This window comes from Dermacentor andersoni, chromosome 7 (assembly GCF_023375885.2).
Source record: "Dermacentor andersoni chromosome 7, qqDerAnde1_hic_scaffold, whole genome shotgun sequence".
Classification (NCBI taxonomy): domain Eukaryota; kingdom Metazoa; phylum Arthropoda; class Arachnida; order Ixodida; family Ixodidae; genus Dermacentor; species Dermacentor andersoni.
In genome coordinates, this window is record NC_092820.1 from 19,541,957 (window position 1) to 19,558,654 (window position 16,698).

Here is a 16,698-nt window from a genome sequence, read left to right on the forward strand (position 1 = left end):
TCAAGTGGCTGAGGAGTTCTATAGAGATTTATACAGTACCAGTAGAACCCACGATGATAACGGGAGAGAGAATAGTCTAGAGGAACTTGAAATCCCACAAGTAACACCGGAAGAGGTGAAGAACGCCTTGGGAGCTATGCAAAGGGGGAAGGCAGCTGGGGAGGATCAGGTAACAGCAGATTTGTTGAAGGATGGTGGGAACATTGTTCTAGAAAGACTGGCCACCCTATACACACTGCCTCATGACCTCGAACATACCGAAATCTTGGAAGAACGCTAACATAATCCTAATCCATAAGAAAGGGGACGCCAAAGACTTGAAAAATTATAGACGGATCAGCTTACTGTCCATTGCCTACAAAGTATTTACTAAGGTAATTGCAAACAGCATCAGGAACACCTTAGACTTCTGTCAACCAAAGGACCAGGCAGGATTCCGTAAAGGCTACTCAACAATAGACCATATTCACTCTATCAATCAGGTGATAGAGAAATGTGCGGAATATAACCAACCCTTATATATAGCTTTCATTGATTACGAAAAAGCGCTTGATTCAGTCGAAACCTCAGCAGTCATGGAGGCATTACGGAATCAGGGTGTAGATGAGCCATATGTAAAAATACTGGAAAATATCTATAATGGCTCCACAGCCACCGTAGTCCTCCATAAAGAAAGCAACAAAGTCCCAATAAACAAAGGCGTCAGACAGGGAGATACGATCTCTCCAATGCTATTCACAGCATGTTTACAGGAGGTATTCGGAGACCTGGAATGGGAAGAATTGGGCATAAAAGTTAATGGAGAATACCTTAGCAACTTGCGATTCGCTGATGATATTGCCTTGCTTAGTAACTCAGGAGACCAATTGCAATGCTTGCTCACTGACCTGGAGAGGCAAAGCAGAAGGGTGGGTCTGAAAATTAATCTGCAGAAAACTAAAGTAACAGTCTCGGAAGAGAACAGCAGTTTACGATAGGTAGTGAGGCACTGGAAGTGGTAAGGGAATACATCTACATAGGGCAGGTAGTGACCACGGATCCGGATCATGAGACTGAATTAACCAGAAGAATAAGAATGGGCTGGGGTGCGTTTGGCAGGCATTTTCAAATCATGAGCTGCAGGTTGCCACTATCCCTCAAGAGCAAAGTGTATAACAGCTGTGTCTTACCAGTACTCACGTATAGGGCAGAAACCTGGAGGCTTACGAAAAGGGTTCTGCTGAAATTGAGGACGACGCAACGAGCTATGGAAAGAAGAATGATGGGTGCAACGTTAAGGAATAAGAAAAGAGCAGATTGGGTGACGGAACAAATGCGGGTAAATGACATCTTAGTTGAAATCAAGAAAAAGAAATGGGCATGGGCCGGACATGGTAATGAAGAGGGAAGATAACCGATGGTCATTAAGGGTTACGGACCTTGGAAAGGGAAGCGTAGCAGGGGGCGGCAGAAAGTTAGGTGGGCGGATGACATTAAGACGTTTGCAGGGACAACATGGCCACAATTTGTACATGACCGGGGTAGTTGGAGAAGTATGGGAGAGGCCTTTGCCCTGCAGTGGGCGTAACCAGGCTGATGATGATGATAAGCAGCACATATTGGAGCGCTTGCCCATCGCTGTTGATCGCCCGGCTGCCAATTTGCCGCTTCGAGTTTCACTGTATTCAGCCATTGAGATGGCGAAGGCAGCCTGTGCGGAAGTTACGGCCACTTGCGTGGGGAACTGTTTCCGCAAGGCCAACTTTATTGACGCAGTGCCTGATGCCGAGCCTGATGCTTCGGAAGATGATCAGTCCGGCGGTGATTTGTGGCAGTGCGTGATTGACTCAGACATGGGGGGCTAATGACACTGGTTGGGATGACTTTATTTCTGCTGATGAAGACGCTGATATTTTGGAACCGTGCATGGACGAGGGCATTGCTTGCAAAGTGTGGGTGGAGAGCAACGCGGAGGAATCAGATGACGATGAAACTTCGGAGCCAGCACCCATAAGTGTGCCTGTTGCAGTGGGCTACATAGGGAGCCTCAGGCAACTTGTCTATGCCAATGGCATCGGCGAAAAGCACGCTTCTGCATTTAATAAACTAGAGACCGCCCTCATCGGATCTACACTGCAGAAACAGATGAGCATCACGAACTTCTTTGCAAAGAAATAAATTTTGTGTTTTGATTAGCCACTTCTTCTTTTTGAGCTGTCGTCCACTTACTATGAGCTTCAAGTTATAACAGACGCCGCATAATGCTCAGGTTCGTTATAAGCAGGCTCGACTGTTAAACAAAACAAATCTGAAATAAATATGTTGGCAATGGTGAGTTTCAAACCTACAACCCCATGCCTAGAAGACAAGTGTCTTACCCACTGGGCTAAACACCCACACTTGCAGAAGGTGAGTATAGCTGAACCACATGAATGTGTTGTACCAGCAGTACAAAGCAAATTTCAAAGGAAAACAGTTTCTATGAAGGCTTTGTTGAAAGATTTGGTGATGGTGGAATAAAAGCCATCTCTAGGACCACATGTAGAGTTGACTTGAAGCATTGTAGACGTAAGGAAAGTTCCAACTTAGCGAAAATATAATGCCAAAGAACCCACATCCCCTGACGCGTTTTGGTGATCCTGGGTCGTGCCTTCTGTTGGGGCATTCCTCCATTGATCGAAATGCCACCGATCTCTGAGGGCTCATGTGCTTTGCGTCTCACAGCACTGAAAGGTAAGCAGTGAATGAGTTGATAAGCATGATAAGTAATGATGCGGGGTTATATGGTTTTCATCACAGTTGATAATGGTTCGACGTGGATTGATAAGGTTCTAAACAACAATAAGGGCTTACAATGATCGGAGAAATTCTGATTAGGTTGATAAGGACCGACAAGGGTGATATCGTGTCTGACAAGGTTGATAAATGATAATGGTTGATAAGGGTCAGATCTAGTTCGATAAAGTTGATAAGGACCCATAAGGGTTGATAACTGTTTATACTGGTCAGTTTGATAAGATTGATAATGACACTGGGCTGCACGGAGATGAGCAAGTGGCGCAATGTTTACGCATACTTAGACAACTCTAGTGGAGTTTCTGTGTAAATTTTTTTTTATTGCAGTACCCTCAGGGACCAAAGGACTACAGAGGGGAGTGGTTGCATAGGTTTTACTAAAGAAATAATAGAAAACAACTAAGGTAATTGAAAATATAATTTTTGGCATTTTGCAAAAGGAATGTAAAGGACAACACAAATAATAAACAATACAATAATTACAGAAACAGTAAACAATGTGATAATTACAGAAAAAGTTATCAATAGCAGCTTTGAATGACGCAACATCTTTGATAATGACAATGGAGTGGAGAAGGTGGTTCCAGTCCAAACAAATTTTGGTATAAAGGAGTGTGAGAACATTGCTCGTGTGCAACACTTTGAAAACAGCTGAGAATTTAAACAAAAAGCTGGGCCATCTAGCCTTCAGTTCCATAGTAGCCAGTGAAATTGCCAGCAGAGATGACATCACAAGTCCCTCCTACAGTATTACAGGCATACTTGCAGCGGGCAAATAGCCAGCAGTAAGATGTAAAATGTTTGATTTTCTGTGGAGCACAGATTGCACAAAACTGTCACTTGAAATGCTGCGTGCAGGAAAGGGGAGAGGGAAACAAAAGGAGACAGTGCTGATTACGCAAATGGAACATGCACTTTTGACTAGTAATAAAGTAATAATTTGCCATTTTTAGTATAAGCATTCAAAGTAAAAAAATCCTAAATTAAACAAAATATGCACCTGGTTCCCAATCTCGTAAGTCAGATCACACAAAAAATATTATGAAGATTTGTTGGCATCAACAATACCCATAGGGATGTGAGAAAGCAGTAGCTTCGCAAATGTGAAAAAGAGCATGTTCTTATTGTGCAAGGAGCATTTTGTTTAGTCATCTTTAACCATTGCAGTAGGCACCTATGCTGAAACCTCCTCATGCATGATGATTGCGTTAGACCAGCTTTTTTCTGCAAACAAGGTGGTCAACTGGTGCTGGAGACTCCAAATGCTTTGCTGAATTCCTGTACAGTGCTGTACACTGTGATGTGGAGTGTTGCACAGTATTGTTATGAATGAAGAATGGGTATATTTACAGTGAAAATGGTAAAGAAGACATGGGATGGTTTGAAACAGCTGATCATTCTGGAAAACCTCGTGCCGCTTCTTCTTTCTCTTTCATGCTCCTCTGGTGCAGCATTACATTTTCCTTCGGGACAGACGAAGCTCACCTAGCGAGTCAAAGTGCGCGTTGATGGTACGGTTTCAATCGTGCGACGTGCACAACTTGTGTCTTACATGAACGGCGGTTATCAGCCGTCACTTTGGTGATGACATAGGTCACTTTGCTTAAGCATTTGAGAATGACAAACGGGCCCGAATACTTAGAGAGAAGCTTTTGCCAAAGTCCCCTTTTCCAGAGCGATGTCCACAGCCACACGAAGCCACTGGTAGCAAATCTGATGGGCAGATGTGCGTCGTAGCGAGCCTTAGCATGAACACGTGACGATAAGTCGACGTGCCTCTTCGACACGACACAGTATCTGTTTGACAGGAGCATCGTCGTTAGGTGAAAAAGGAAGTATGGTGCCGAGAAAACTTTGAGGATGGCGAGCTTAGAGGAGAAAGAAAGGTGCGTATTTTGTGAATTCATGCTTGGCTATGTTATAGCATACGTGATGGACGGTAATATGGCAACCCAGTTCTTATGATCCTCTGAGACACACATTGAAAGCATGTTGACGAGGTTGCGATTGGTGCGTTCGGTAAGACCATTGGTTTGCGGATGGTAAGGCGTGGAATGACGATATTGATTTCCACAAAGGCGTAGCAACCCTTCCACGACGTCAGTGGTGAACTGCCGGCCGCGAGCACTTATCACCACATGAAGAGCACCATGGCGGAGAATAATCGAATGCAGAAGAAACCCCGAAACATTGGATGCAGTAGCTGAGACAAGTGCCATTGTTTCAGTGTAATGTGTTAAATAATCGAAGCACACGATTATCCAGCGGCAGCCAGTGGAAGACTTGGGGAAGGGACCGAGTAAATCTATGCAGACTTTCTGGAAAGGTGAAGTCGGCGGTCTAACCAGTTGCAGAGTTTCTGCAGGAGCAGTAGTCTATCGTTTGTGGCGTTGGCAGACATCACAGCTGGCAACATATTGCTTGGTAGTCTTCCACGATTGAGGCCAATAGAAATGTTATCGGAGGTGGTGGAACGTTCGAGTGAATTCAAGGTGACCGAATGTAAGGTTGTCGTGCATGGCCCGAAGTACAGCAAGGTGCAGGCATTTTGGAATGACGAGCAGCAGTGGAGCACCGTTGTTTGAATAATTCTTGTCATAAAGCAGACCGTCATGAATCACAAATGGCGTAGCCCATTCATATCTGTGGGTCGCATCAATAATCGGCTTTAGTGAATGGTTGCGCTGTTGTTCGTTCTTGAAAATGGCAAAGTTACGAAAGTCTGATGAGATTGTCGTTAAGTAGTCGTCGAAATTGTCAACATCAGCATTCTTGCTCTGAGAGGGAAGATGAGATTATTATTAAAAAATTCTAGACGTCTTCAGCGATGCCTTTTAATAAGTGTTGTACTTTGTCTTCATCTGACGTATTTGCGTCAACGATTCCGCATAGCTTCAATATTTCTTCAATATACATTGTACACATTTCACCAGGCAATTGGGCTCTGCATGAAAGCGTGTGTTCCGCTTTCTTCTTTTTGGAATTGGAGTTGCTGAAGCAGGCTTTCAATTCCTGGACAAAAGTTTCTCAAGGGGTCAGCATGCGTTCATGATTGCCAAACCAAAGTAGAGCGGTACCGGCGAGAGAAAATGCAACATTTACAGGCTGCGTTGACGTACTCCATCCGTTATGCCAGCTTACTTTTCCGTAGTGTCTCAGCCAGTCATCCACGTCTTCATCTGTTTTAGCTGAGAATATACGTGCTTCCGGTGTCCAGTAGCTAGGATGCCTTGGTCTCTGGCTGGCTTGAACAATACCTTCTTCGATGTTGTTCGTTGACCGACCTGCTTGGGCGTCGGCCATGCTTGTTGGCTCTGGTGGTAGTCCAACCAGGCATCTGCTTCTTTGAAGATCTTGTAGGACTGGGTTGTTCTGGGTGACCAGTACCCAGCACCTACACCACTTGTCAGAATGAAGAATGGGTTTACTTACAGTGAAAATGGTAGAGAAGACATGGGATGGTCCGAAACAGCCGATCACTCCAAAAAACCTCGCGCTGCTTCTTTCTCTTCCACGCTTCTCCGGTGCAGCGTTGCAATATTGTACAGTAATGAATAAGGGCACTTGCATAGGCTGTGTTCAAAATGTAAGAGATTAGTTAGCTAGTCAAGCTTCAGTTCAAAGTTGGTCTGAAATTCGACTGCGTGCTCTTGTGTGAATGAAAATCCCACATGACAGGAAGGATTGCTCATAATAATTTTCACATATGCTGTCGAAGCGCTGATAGATGAAAGCTACCCAGGGAGGGGAAAGTAAAGTTGCAGTTGATCTTGGTAGAACACAATTATCAGAATAACTCGCACTCATGAGCATGTACTGTTGTTTTTGAGATATCGTTAAAACAGCCTATATGTTGGATCGGAAAATTTACAGCCAGAGAGAAACTCCTGTGTCTTCACTGCTGCTGTCATTTAAAAGTTATGTTGCCGAGTTGTCTAAAGCGAAAATTTTGCTTCTTTTTATTGAAGAAGTGCTAGGAGCATTGGGGGCTTGTTTCGACGATGCCGACAGTCGAAGTTTTACTTTTCCTGATCCCCCATACTGCCAAAAATTCTAAAGTCTGACAAATAGTTAAGTTCAGTCGTCATTTCAGACAGTGCATGATGTTGCTAGTAGAGCTCCATTGGAAATGTTTAACAATGGTTCCAGAGTACTACGCGTCGTCTGTATCAAATCAAGTTTATTTCCAAGAACACCGAGTCGGAGGTCCTTAGGCAAAAAGATGTCACAGACATCTGGAGTGTGCTCAAGGACCCATTAAACAGCAGCATGCAGTTAACAAAAGTAATCACCTGAAACACTGTACAAGCTTGTGCCAAAATTTAAACATGACATAGAAATCATGGAATGCAACCCGTTTAGTGTACAAAATAAACACACATAATACTTGTGTCACAAAATCCTTGTAAGCACTTGCGTAAAGACAACAAAAATAATTATATACATATAGTTTACATCAAGATAACAAAGAAAGATGTTGGTGTTGTAGCGGTTCCTATATGTTTAAAAGCATAGTTCGCACATGTTTCTTGAATTTACATTACAAAATTGGTACAAGTTAAAAATTTGTTCAGTATTGCTGGTATCTGGTACTGTATTGAAGAAGGCATTCTCCGTAGATTTTCCGCGAAAAAGTAACTCGTATGTATTGATTTCGGAGAGTGTATCGGGGGGAGCTATCAAATGAATGTTGATAAAGCTTGTTTTTCTTTGTATAAAGTAGTAATTTATATAATGTATAAAGATCACTTGCTCTAGTAATATCGGGATTTATAAACAGCCGATGAGGACATCATTCGCTAGGGTGCCCGTAAAAATTTTCAAATATTCTAAGAACCTTTTTCTACAATACCTTGAGTCTGTTTAGGTTTTGAGCAGACGTTTTTGCCCATACTAGTATGCAGTAAGACAAGTGAGAGTAAAAGTGGGCGTAATATATAGCCTTTCTTAGCCATAATGGTACTAGATTTGAAACCTGTACAGGCAGCTTACAGTTCTGCCTAATTCAGAAGCAAGCTTTGACACAAGGGTATTCCACGACATGTTTTCCTCAAACCAAACACATAGAAATTTTTGCATGCGAATGCGCTCTAACATGTTGCCTTGAAAGGAGAATTTCAGGTTAATGCATGGTTTGTTCGTAGGCCTAAAAATAACGTATGTTGCTTTACTTGTGTTTAATGCAAGCTTGTTTTCATGGAGCCACAGTTCCAGATGCCTTAAATAATTGGTTATAGTAGCTTGGAGAATGTACATTGATTCAGCACTAAAAAAGGCATTCATGTCAGAGGCACACATAACTAGTTTTTCTGTGTAAGAAATATGACATATATCATTAACATAAAGTATAAATAATAGGAGTCCTAGGATTGAACCTTGTGGAACGCCTTGCTTAAGTTCAGTTTCTGCTGACCTTAAGCTTCCGACTTAAGAGGAAGCTTTAGCTCGGGCTCAGCTCCGACGCGGCCTATTAAAATACATGTAAAACGCAAAAATGTGTTTCTGAGATAACCCCTGGACCGATTTTAAGGAAATGTGTTGCATTTGAGAGTGAAAGTTAAATTCTAGTGACTGTAAGAAGCGAAATTTCGATTTAGGGCCTGAATTTTGTTACTAGAATTTTCAAAAATTCGGAAGTTTGAAAAGAATAGAAGCATGAAGTTTAAAAATTCATAGCTGTGCATCAAGAACAGATATCGCGGTTCTGTGAATGGCATCCATTAATTAATTGAAAGCAGACAAATTTGATATGTAATTTTATATCTTACGTGACTTTGTTACATTGTTTATAAGGGCTCTGCAAAAGGTGTATTTCCATGTTACTGAATTTTTTTAGATTCATGTGTAACATATCAATTTTGTCCGCTTTAGACGTACTATCAGATGCAATTTACAGAATTATGATATCATGTTTGCTTGCTGAGTTAGAAGAGAGTTGTAAACTTGAGAGTATTGTTTCCTGAAGATATGCTATTTTTGCCAATTTTTAATAAAAATTTCACAATCTAAATAAAAAATTTTAAACCAACAGTCACTAGATATTAAGTTTTTCTTTTAAATGCAACAAACCTTGCCCCAATTCTAAGCCAACTCCCGAGTGTCTAAAGCCAGAAAAAATATTCAAAACTTACGGTATCTCGAATCTAAGCTGAACAAAAAAATGAGGATAGCGTTCACAAAATGAAAACAGCATTTATTTAATATGAACATGCCGAGCTCACTCTATGTTATCATCACTTATCACCGAGCTTGTGCATGCATCGAAACACAGCACAATCTTGGTCAACAGCTCCTCTCTGTTATTGTCTGCTTATATTTCTTAGCGCTGTCATCAACATTCGTTCAAAGTTGTGATAGCTGCATCATTGCTCGTCTGTGGATAAGGATTTGACGTTGATATGTGTTTTGTGATACCGCGTCGCCCTCATTGTGATACCGGATCAAATGAGTCAAGCCAGCGCCATACCTCTCCGTCTTCTGGTGGTGGTTCAAAATCTTGGGAATCCATTGTGCACACATGGGCCGATAACCAAGGTGTTCATGAATTATGGTGTGAACCGAACTGTGGCTGTTGTTTGCACGCTCTGCCAGTTCATCGATGCTTATCCTCTGTTCTTGTCTAATCAGCTCATCAACCTTTGCAATTGTGTTGGGGATTGCACGGTGGCTTTGGCCCGGTCTTGGATCGTATTTGCAACTTTCACATCCTTCTTTGAACCATTTGGTCGAATGCTCTACAGTGGCCAATGAAATACAATGTTCAACGTACACACCAGCCATACAGCGACTAATTTCTTTTTGAGAAACACCTTCAGCTGTGAAAAACCTCACGACACCACGCTCTTCAACTTTTGGAGCGTCCATTATGTCATTATGTCATGCAACCATGTTCAATGCAGTGTACGAGAGCATTAAAGAACATTTATCGTCACACCTGTGTGTTTCTTTTGTAAATGAGAGGTGCCTGTGTGCTATGTGCATGCCTCGCAGATTATGAAGTGAACCATTATTGTGAAGGATAGGTTGGCTCACTTTCATTTCACTTGCCCTCATACATTAGAAATGCGAAGATACAGCTTGACAAAGGGCAAAAAAGTGTAACTGGAAACTGCACGTATACACACCTCACTACAAGATATTCAAATATATGTAAAAGTCTCCAATTAATTTACGTATCTAAGAAAAAGTCACCCTGTATAATGCGTCAAACAAGGCAAATAAACATGTTTTGCAATCACAGACTCACAGATCACAGAATCCTAAGGCTCGCCTCCCTCCTCCCTCTACTCCCCCTGGCGTATTGTGTGTGACTGAAGGCGGCACTCATCCTCCCTGCTTTTCTGCCTTGCACACGCAGGACTGTGCCACCACCGTCGCCTCACCCATGCCACTGCCCCACAGTATGCTTTCATTTGCACATGTAGCATGTGGCACGCGGTCATGATGTTATCGTCCTTGGACTTCATACGGAACATGAGGGTGATGGCGAAGGCAGGAATACGCCTGAGTGTCCATATAATTGCTATTGCAATAATAAGAGTATCCGGCAAATGAAGCATTCTGCGGCTCATCACTTTCCACAGAAGAAGTAACAAAATCGAACTTCCGCCATGCGACAATTTGTTGCGCTGCAACAATGTCTTTTTTTTTATTATGCTTAGCTGTATTAAGTTTTTGTCACATGTTCATTTTTCTTCAATTTGTCCCCCCCCCTCCCTGCAATAATGCCCTTGTGGCGCTGCAGGTACTTGTATAAATAAAGAAATAAAATAAAAAAAATAAATCAAAATGCCCTTGAAACATTGTGCTTAGATGGGGCTCCTTGTGTTATGTGACTCCAGGTGCATGGGCGTTGCCACGAAATCCAGTCCAAGTTCGCAATGTTCGCACTGAAATGTCTGTGTCTTTTCGAGCGCGAAAAATACTTTCTAGACAAAATCCAGAATGATTGCCGGCACCGGGGGTTGTTTTGGTCAGCAGTGCATGACAGCACGAAAAAATTTTTTTTGGGGGGGGGGAGGCTGAAGCGTCTTCAACCTCTCCAGACTGCAAACGATTCTCTGTGCTTCGAAGATATCTTACTGTCTGGCTGCAATGTGACAGTGATGTGCAACATGTCTACAGGTCATCCTTGACCGTATGTTTCACACCAATTTCATCAGCAAGATTTTGATGCACTAGACTCCTTATCGCACCCTGGAGTACGTGCCACTTCCCGCTATCTGTGGCCGTGTATGAACGCTGATGTCCGTTGCCGGACTTGGGCATGCATACAGTGCCAGTGCGGCAAATTCAGTCGACACACTACGAGTGCGCCTGGTCATTTTCTACCGCCAGACGTTCGTTTTGACCACGTTCACATTAATATTGTTTGTCCGCTGCCACCATCCTCGAACCAATGATACACACTCACTTGTATCGACCGCTTCACATGCTGGCCCGAAGCAATGCTGCTCTCTCACATTACTGCAGAGTCTGTAGCTCAGGCCATCATAAATACCTGGATTTCTCGTTATGGTGTGCCACACACCATAACGGCAGACAGAGGAAGACAATTTGACTCGTCGCTCTTTCAAGCTCTCTCCCATGTTCTGGGTGTAACGCACATACATATGACAGCTTATCACCCTAGTTCCAATGGCATCATAGAACACTTCCACCGTCAACTGAAAGCAGCACTTCGTGCCCATGACTCCATGGATTAATTTTTTAACGATAAACGATAACGATAAAAATTTTTACATGAGCCCATCATTACTTCATCATCATCATCAGCCTGGTTACGCCCACTGCAGGGCAAAGGCCTCTCCCATACTTCTCCAACTACCCCGGTCATGTACTAATTGTGGCCATGTTGTCCCTGCAAACTTCTTAATCTCATCCGCCCACCTAACTTTCTGCCGCCCTCTGCTACGCTTCCCTTCCCTTGGAATCCATTCCGTAACTCTTAATGACCATCGGTTATCTTCCCTCCTCATTACGTGTCCTCCCCATGCCCATTTCTTTTTCTTGATTTCAACTAAGATATCAATAATTCGCGTTTGTTCCCTCACCCAATCTGCCCTTTTCTTATCCGTTAACGTTACACCTATCATTCTTCTTTCTATAGCTCGTTGAGTCGTCCTCAATTTAAGTAGAACCCTTTTCGTAAGCCTCCAGGTTTCTGCCCCGTACGTGAGTACTGGTAAGACACAGCTGTTATAAACTTTTCTCTTGAGGGATAACGGCAATCTGCTGTTCATGATCTGAGAATGCCTGCCAAACGCACCCCAGCCCATTCTTATTCTTCTGATTATTTCAGTCTCATGATCTGGATCTGCAGTCATTACCTGTCCTAAGTAGATGTATTCCCTTACCACTTCCAGTGCCTCACTACCTATCGTAAACTGATGTTCTCTTCTGAGACATTGCTTTAGTTTTCTGCAGATTAATATTTAGACCCACCCTCCTGCTTTGCCTCTCCTGGTCAGTGAGCATGCATTGCAGTTGGTCCCCTGAGTTACTATCATCAGCGAATTGCAAGTTACTAAGGTATTCTCCATTAACTCTTATCCCCAATTCTTCCCAATCCAGGTCTCTGAATACCTCCTGTAAACACGCTGTGAATAGCTTTGGAGAGATCGTATCTCCCTGCCTGACGCCTTTCTTTATTGGGATTTTGTTGCTTTCTTTATGGAGGACTACGGTGGCTGCGGAGCCACTATAGATATGTTTCAGTATTTTTACATACGGCTCGTCTACATCCTGATTCCGCAATGCCTCCATGACTGCTGAGGTTTCGAATGAATCAAACGCTTCCTCGTAATCAATGAAAGCTATATATAAGGGTTGGTTATGTTCCACACATTTCTCTATCACCTGATTGTTAGTGTGTATATGGTCTATTGTTGAGTAGCCTTTGCAGTATCCTGCCTGGTCCTTTGGTTGACGGAAGTCTGTGTTCCTGATTCTATTTGAAGTTATCTTAGTAAATACTTTGTAGGCAACAGACAGTAAGCTGATCGGTCTATAATTTTTCAAGTGTCTTTGGCATCCCCTTTCTTATGGATTAGAATTATGTTAGCGTTTTTCCAAGATTCCGGTACGCTCGAAGTCATGAGACATTGTGTATACAGAGTGGCCAGTTTCTGTAGAACAAACTGCCCACTATCCTTGAACAAATCTGCTGTTACCTGATCCTCCCCAGCTGCCTTCCCCCTTTGCATAGCTCCCAAGGATTTCTTTACTTCTTCCGGCGTTACTTGTGGGATTTCGAATTCCTCTAGACTATTCTCTCTTCCATTATCATCGTGGGTGCCACTCGTACTCTATAAATCTCTATAGAACTCCTCAACCACTTGAACTATCTCATCCATATTAGTAATAATATTGCCGGCTTTGTCTCTTAACGCATACATCTGACTCTTGCCTATTCCTAGTTTCTTCTTCACTGCTTTTAGGCTTCCTCTGTTCCTGAGAGCATGTTCAATTCTATCGATATTATACTTGTGCATATACATATACATTATACATATTATACGTGTTGTACAGCAGCAATACGAAAGCCTGGATTACACAAAGCTTGTTTGAATGTTACGTTCACCGTCTGGACCGGATGTTTGAGCGCCAGAAGAGGCAAGTGATAATAGTCGTAGACAAGTGCGGGGCGCACGGTGCCATAAACAACCTGCAAGCTATTCGTCTTGAATTCTTGGCACCGAATACAGCGAGTGGGCTCCAGCCGATGGACCAAGGGGCCATTAAAAACCTCCAGGTGCACTACTGGGCCCGTTTACTTGGCCGCACACTCATGTGCTTTGACAACGGGAAGACGTACTCCGTGAACCTGTTCTCGACACTCGGCATGCTAGCACATGCCTGGAAGGCTGTTCAGCTTTGAACGATTCCAAATTGTTTTAGGCATGCTGGATTTTGCAACTCTAAAGAGCCCGTGACCGAAAAGGCAAGCGGCACCGCTGAAGACATCGACACCGGCGAGCAGCTGATTGCCGATTTGTGCAGCAGTGGGAAGGACCTTCTCGCTGCTGTTACTTTTTACGAGTTTTCCCACGATCAACAACAACATAGAGTTGTGCGTGGAGCTTATGGATGACGAGATCGTGCACCAGGTGACTGCACCGCCGCAAAGTGACTTGGACTCCGACGGCAACACCTCTGGCCACCCGCAACGATCAACGCGGGACGTTGTCAACGCTCTAACATTGTTGTTTAGTGTATATGACGAGAACATTACGCTTGCATAGATGCAAGAAGATGTCGTTACAAAAAGCAGAAATTTAAAACAAGGGACCATTTGCAACTTTTTCAGTCCAGTTTAGCTGGAATGAAGTTTGCTTTTGCGACTCGTGGATTTTTCTGACTGTTCTTTTACTCGGACTATTTTTCGGTCCCCTCCAGGTCCAGAAAATCGTTCGGCTACTGTAGGCTCGAAGGTGGTAGCCACAACATCAACGCAGTCACTTGATAAATAAATGAAAATTCTTTGTGAGCCTCTGTTCCTACAGGTGTAATAAAAAGAGAAAAAACTGGTAAGTGGTCATTCAGGTCAAGTAAAAATAGGCTGAAGCAATCTTATTTGTTGGTACGTTTGTGGTACAAACATCCAGCAGTGTGGCGAGATGATCAGTGATTCAGCTGGGCAGCTTGACAGTGTTCGAACAATAATAGGAGGACAGAACAGTTTCAAACTGCACAGGGGCCACGTCATTGTTTATCATGTTGATATTTATGTCACCCATCAGAAAAAAAGGAACGTGCAATAAGTGTAACTTAGATATAAGGGTTTCAAAAGTATAAAGAAATTCATACTTTCTGCTCGTGGTTGGCCGATACACAGCAGTCAGTAGCTGCAATATTTGGTAATCAGATTGTAATACATTCGAGGCTAGTTGCCACAAAAGTTAGCTTATCAATAACATCATGAATAAGACTGTCTTTCACATACAAGGCCATTACTATTGGTAGACCTGGTAACACCATTGCATGTGTAACAGTCTAATTGTGTAAGACTCTCGTTCGGAGTGAACCATGTTTCGGAAAGCAATATTACATAAAATTTCATAGTTAAGGAAACAAGAAATGTGTGGAGATCTGAAGTTTTGTTTTTAATACTGTGCGCATTTAAATGAAAAGCACTGAAATGCTTCCCAATCTGCTCGGGCGCTTCGTTAAAACTGACCGGATCATAGTAATGACAACTGTCAAATATTTAAAGCCATTTCTTAGCAGATTGGGCTATGCAAAAGTATTGAATTTGATACCTAGTGACACATTTAGCCCAAATCATAGGGTTCAGCAAATCTCAGCACCTTCAATGATTCTGTTTTTCTGGCAAGAATTTTGCCATTGTTTGTCCACACGTACTTCCATCCAACCTCACGCTTCTTAGCTATAGCAGCACCCAGAAGTTGTTTCCCAAGTTGGGTTAGGTTTTCATTGACAGATGTTAGGACTGGTGGACTGGAAGCCAATTTGGTTAGCACAAAGACATACTATCTCGGCTTTAGCCAGAGTAGCCTTTCATTTTTCTTGGCAATCGGAGCATACAATGATATTCTTCACATCGGGATGCTTGGTTCCTATTCTGTGACATCAATATCTGTGGAGGTGATGGGTTCCCCAACTGCTGTGCAAATTTTCTGGACTACTTTGGAAGGATCACCTTGATTGGGCACACCCTTGATTTCAAGCTTGTTTGTTGTGGTATATGCTTCCAAACCTTCAACTTTCATGCTTAATTTCTTTGTTTTCATCACGAGAGTATTGTTAGCTTTCCATGCTTCTGCGAGTTCTTTTTGCAGCGACTTTATCTCTTCCATGAGGGGCTTAATGTCATCACAGACTGCACTACTATTGGCCACACTTTTCCTAAAGTCATGAAATTCCTTCCGTATTTCTAGCTGAAAGATGTCTAGCTCCTTACTCAACCTTCAACAAAACAACAATAAAGAGACACAAAAGGGGGCAATGGTGTTTGGTAGCAGTGCTAGCTATAATATCATCATCATCTTCTTCTTCATCATCATCATCATCATCATGATTTTTGTTTTCACCACTGGATACACAAGGTGAAAAAGGGAGAGCTGGAAAAAAAGCTAAAATTTCTTTGGCTTGACAAAGCTCCCGTCTCCCAGACAGGCATAGTAGTGGCTGGTGTATCAATACAATCACGCATAAAGTGTGGACTTAAGAGTATTTTAAACACAAGTACATGTAGATACTTTCATGTTATTACATACAAACTAGTTATAATACAGTTGTGTAAAATAACTCCCAGTATACAATTACAATCTGTTATCTTGCATATTATTATTTGACACAGTCCATATATCATAAGAATGCAAAAGCAATATATATATACATATATAGATACATATACACACATACACACATAAATATAACACATTTCACAGAAGTGTACAATAGACACAAGTTACCATCAGGAAATGCTCTTCTTTTAGAAATTATTTTACATTCAGATATTTATGTGCATCTATGTTAAAGAAATAGAAACAATAGAAAAAGAAAATCTAATTAAGATGAAGCAATGAATCCTCACCTGTGTACAGAGAATACTCATTAGTGACATTAATCTTGCGAGCACTGCTGCCGAACACCATATGCCAAACAAGCATGAAATATCACCCATAGCTGTGTCCGTAAAATACATTACAGCTATTCATCCCATGCTACTCGCACAGAAGTTCCTTTTTGAAAAAGATAAAAACACTGCATGAGCGAAGGTCTGACTGCGATGGCTGCTCGGAATCACGCGCACGCATCACCCACGTGCCACCTTTCGCGAGCTCCCATTTAGCGAGGCAGTCATGCCACGCACCGCTCTGTTTGCAACGTGCTGCACGATACAGATTGTCCGTGCCAGCCAATATATTGCGAAGTGAAAACACATATACAGCTGTGTTC

General features: G+C 42.5%; 1 protein-coding gene and 1 pseudogene across 2 annotated transcripts in view; both read left to right on the forward strand.

Moving 5' to 3' along the window:
• Positions 1-16,698, forward strand: part of LOC126535529 (AP-5 complex subunit mu-1-like) — a 196,152-nt gene that overhangs the window by 130,579 nt on the left and 48,875 nt on the right. The window lies entirely within an intron of this gene.
• On the forward strand, positions 13,370-14,372 carry LOC140219444 (tigger transposable element-derived protein 4-like; annotated as a pseudogene).